This window comes from Nicotiana tomentosiformis, chromosome 2, assembly GCF_000390325.3.
Source record: "Nicotiana tomentosiformis chromosome 2, ASM39032v3, whole genome shotgun sequence".
Lineage (NCBI taxonomy): Eukaryota > Viridiplantae > Streptophyta > Magnoliopsida > Solanales > Solanaceae > Nicotiana > Nicotiana tomentosiformis.
Genome location: NC_090813.1, coordinates 42,926,861 through 42,932,017, shown reverse-complemented (window position 1 = coordinate 42,932,017; position 5,157 = coordinate 42,926,861). Strand labels below are relative to the sequence as shown.

Here is a 5,157-nt window from a genome sequence, read left to right as displayed (position 1 = left end):
AATATCGACCAATATCGGTCGGTATATTTATTTTTGTCAGTCAAAGCGGTAAACCAACGGTTGAATTAATCGATCGACTGCGGTCGAAAAATTTCGACCGCTTTCGGTCGCAACGCCTTAACGACCATTATTCTTCTGACGAATTAAAAGCGGTCGGAAATCGATCGTTTTTCCTTTAATTCCGACCAATATCAGTCGGTATTGGTGGACAAAATTTGGCAGTTTTCTAGTAGTGAAAAGACACACCTCTTTCTCTTTCTCTTTCTCTAATTGTTTTCACACGTATTATTACTAATAATACCATTTTCTAATTTATTCGTTTTCTTGAAACTGCTTACTAATTGCTTCGTTACCGTTTACTCATACGTTTCAACTTCTCACACATCTTGGTATTCCAAAACTACTCATATCTTATTTAACAATTTCCATGGTTATTTTTCTCTCTGTTTTCTTCGTTCCTCTCTCTTGCTTTCCACGCTATTGTTGCTTCACGACAACGTCCTTCTTAAGAATAAACGCTTGTGCTCTGATTCATTCATATTTCTATTTTTGTTTTATGCCAGGTTGGTTAGAACTTTTATTCTCTTTAGTTTTCACAGCATTGTATTTACCACGTAAGTACATCCCGCTTCTTCTAAATTTGTGCTCTGCTGCGTATGTGGGAAAAGGCGTTTGCCATTTGGGGTTTATCTTTAGAATTATATAGGAGTATTTGAAGTGCAGTTTTCCCCATCATTTGTCCAACAGTGTCTGTCCGTATTACTTTTGGTTTTTTCGTTCTTTTCTTTAGCAGTCTGCATTTGAAAGGAATAAGAAGCTTTTGACTTTGATTGGAATAAACTGAGTTGTATGCTTCAGTGGAATACTTTTGAAATTCATGTCTATTGACATCAAGGTCTACACCGTTGGCATTGGGTCTGCACCATGTGAAGAAAAGCCAGGCCTTTGGAATTTTTTATGTTTATAATTTTCTTTGTTTATGTATAATATTGTTAAACATTCTTACCGATGTACTTTTTTTCAAATCATCTTTTCCTTTACATGCATGAAAGTAAATTCTGTTTTTTGTTGTTTTCCCATTGGGAGCATATTATCTGTCTATATATATATATATATGGCAAACTTGAATATTTAATTTGGTAATAATATTTTGCTCTGTTTCTGTTATTAGTAGTGCGATAATGATATAGAACTTTTGACTTTGTGCGTTCAATTTGCTGTGGCCATTATTATAGCTGATTCATGAACACTGAAACTATATTCAGAGAATTATGCAAAGAGAGGCTGCCTTCCTGTTGTTCAGATTTATCGGAGAAATTTGTTGTTATTTTGAAGAAAATTTGAAGGATCGTTACTAAAGCATGGTGAGCATTTCACATCAAAGCTCAAACACGTGACTTTGTGCATCTAAATCTTTTTGCTTCTGCTTATGTGGCATACGTTTTCTTTTCTTTCCCTGAAATGTTTGAACACTTCTACAGAATGGAAATGATTCATGCATCATCATAGATTTGTATAGAAATGCTACTTAAAATTCTCATTCATGTATGCGAGTCGACCTTCAAAAATCATTTCAATTAACTTGATTTAAATTACATGAGTATGTGCAAGAATATTGCTGTAGAAATGCAGCACACTTTTAAGAATGTTTGTGATACTCCTTTTGCCTATTAAGGAAGCAATAGGTATTGTGACTTACTAGAATTACCTAAACTAGGTAGTCAGATATTTAGAACTATTAATTAAAAGGCTGATATAACTTCCAGAAACTTAGATGTCTTCGTAAAAGGATGATATAGCTTCCAGGAACTTAGATGTCTTCGATAAAGCAAATGTTGAGCAGTAGTAGAGCTCAAGCAGTGCATTAATGATGAATTGCTGAACAAGAAAGAATTAGAGAGGAGAGGAAGAGAGATTTTATTGATATTTAATTCATGTATAGTACGATGTATTTTTAATACAATTGGAAATGAAAATATCTGTAGACTTGATACAATTTCATCCAATTAACTTCTAACTAAAATTGAAAATATTGACCGTGGCCAACTAACTCAACTAGCTTCCTAAAATTTCTGCTCATCCACTATCTTGATTCATTGATTTTAGCGTTTGCGGGTGTACTAAGTTTTTCGGTTTATGCTTTTGGTCATACTGATTCTTATTGCTGTTACTGTCTGTGTGACCATTATGTGACAAACCTAAATGCTTAGAATTGCCAGTGAAATTCCTTTTTCTCAGCCATCTCCACTACTGTCTATGTCTAATTGTACTCAAAATATTACAATTGTATTAACGATAATGTGTCAAGGTTCTTCCATATACTGATTTTGTATGTCGGCTTAGGTTTCTTTGCAGTGAGTACAACTACCCATTAGACCATTTCTCCCATATAATCTATTGCGTGTCTGAGTTCTAACGAAATATCATGGCATCTCGTGTTGTTTCATGTTGTTTCTAATCAACTATGTCCTTTTTGTCATTTAATTTGGGAGTTGGATATTTGGGCTCAAATTTGTTTGAGAGGAGGATTTATAAACATCGAATGACGACCAACATTTTGACAAAGAAGTGTAGGAGTAGGACTGACACCGCTCCTTCATTTTCTTGATATCTGGAAGTAAAGTACTGAAAAAATCTCAAGAACGATGCATCATTATGGGATTCAGTAACGATTGTTGTAGATACCGCTGTATTTGTAGAAATAAATAATACACGTGAAATTATATGTGGCTAACAGGGCATGATACGTGGATCACTAAGAAGATGACAAGTGGAGTGTAATAATTAAAAGATGCATGAGTTACAAGAGGTACGAACAAATCACTCACGAGATGAAAGGTTGCAGTTGCTCGAGCCTAAATTGTTCAATGAAGAGATACGGATGAAATGAATCAAGACAATAAAATGGGAAGATTCACGAACCTCTAATTAATAAGGAAGAAGAATCGGAACCGTTACAGAATCTTCATGGACAGTTACGATTGCCAATTATAATGGTTTATTTAATGTCATTAATGCTCATAATGACTCAGACATAAAAGGAATGAAACGTTATATTTGTAAACCTCTATATAAGGAAAGAGAATTTCACTTGTAAAGGCACGTTCTGATTCTTACTGGAATACAGTTACTTTCTTTTGTTTTCAATCAATTATTTCCTTATTTCTTGTCACGTTTAATTCCTTTCATATAATTGAGAAAGTACGAAATTTCTTGGTTATCAGTAACCCGAGTTCTTCTAAAAATAGGCTTTGACCGAGACTCTTTTTTTTTGATTAAACAAATTGATTATGTTACCGGGAATCTGATAATCTTTTTACTTTCCAAATCTTTCTCTCTCATAACCAAATCATGTCAACTGTCAATGACAACAACCAACAGGTAAAAGGAACTCCAGTTCTATCACCTCATGGATCTCCACGCACTTCTCGAGAAGGAACACCTGAAAGATCTGCTACTCACACGAATGAACAACATGAAGATGAGCAGACCGTTGAGCAGGATGCTGTAAAACAGTTGATCGCTGAACACGTGAATAATGCTCTCCAAGCTTTCGTGAGGGGATTGTCAACTGTACCACCAACTCCTCCCCCAAATAATACTGCAACTGTGGAAATTCCACGCTCAGGGCTTGCTAATTCAGGAAGCGGGGGAACTCCCAATAAGTCACGTGATGGGAGACTAGGTACACCAAATAATTATGATTTACAAACTTTACTACTAACTTTGCAGAAACAGGTGAAAGAACAAAACGACAGCATTGAGAAAATACCTGGCATACCACCTGTGATTCAGGAAGTGGATATCGACAAATATTCGCAACAACCCTAGAAACCAAGTGCGGCTCCATTGCCTATTGCCAAGAAGTTCAAAATACTTGACATCCAAAATATAATGGAACAACCAATCCACGTGAATATCACTGCATTCACCACAAGAGTAAAAGGCAATGATTTAACCAAGCAGGAAATTGAGTCAGTGTTGGTCAAAAAGTTTGGAGAAACACTCACGAAAGGGGCGTTAATATGGTATTCTCTTTTACCTAAAAATTCGATTGACTCTTTTGCTGAGCTTGCAGATTTATTTATAAAAGCACACCCGGGGGCTCAAAAAGTTGAAAAAATAATGGAAGATATCTTCAAAGTGAAGAAAGGAGATACAGAATTACTGAGAAAATTTGTAGATAGATTCCAACGTGAAAGAATGATGCTACCAAGAGTACCTGATAATTGGGCAGCCATGGCGTTCGCGAGTAATCTAAGCGAAAAAAGTTCAGAAGCCACGAGGAGGCTCAAAGAAAGCTTACGAGAATTCCCTGCCATAACATGAAATGACGTATATAACAAGTATAGTACCAAGCTGCAGATCGAAGAAGACATCGTTGCTCATTCAAAGGTTGATGAGAGAACATGATCGAGGCGGTCGGAATCTGAAAAAAGGTCCGGTAAAAATAGGTACGAGCTTTATATGGGGCCCTCAGGGCGAGACACACGTTCCAAGCCAGAAAATGTATGATCTGACCATAGATTGAGGAACAGAGATTCAGGTTCATCATCATCTAGGTTCAGAAAAGATCGAGATATGCGTGATATCGATACCAACGCAAAGGCAAGGATTGGAGACTATAGTTTCAATATCAGTACTTCTGAGTTGGTAGCTGTTTTAAGGAGTATGGGAGATAAGGTGCGATAGCCAAATGAAATGAGATCAAACCCAAACAGAAGAAATCCAGATTTCTAGTGTGAGTTTCATAATGACCACGGCCATAGAACATCAGATTGCAGACTGTCACAAGGTAAGGTAGAACATTTCTTGAAGTAGGGATACTTGACAGACCTGTTAAGAGAAAAAGGTTTACAGTCTTACATGAAAAATATACAAGAACCTCCAAAACCTCCATCTCCAAAGAGAACAGTGAACGTGATAAGCGGGGGAGAAGAAGTCAACGGTGTAACGTACACAACTGTGAAAAAGACGGCGAAATTCACAATAACCCACGAAAAGTGAGTTCGACAAACCTTGGAAGAAGATAGCATAACATTTAATGATGTAGATGCGGATGGCTTAATGATTCCTCACAATGATGCACTGGCAATATCTTTACTTATACATGATACTAATGTAAAATAAGTTTTGATTGATCCAGGTAGCTCCGTG

The 5,157-nt window shown here is 36.4% G+C and overlaps 1 long non-coding RNA gene across 1 annotated transcript; it reads left to right on the top strand.

Annotated features, from left to right (window-relative positions):
* Positions 1 to 313: 313 nt before the first annotated feature.
* On the top strand, positions 314 to 3,151 carry LOC104113715 (uncharacterized). Its single transcript, XR_004511485.2, has 2 exons — positions 314 to 1,364; positions 2,493 to 3,151. It is a non-coding gene; the product is annotated as an uncharacterized lncRNA (long non-coding RNA).
* The last annotated feature ends 2,006 nt before the right edge of the window (positions 3,152 to 5,157 follow it).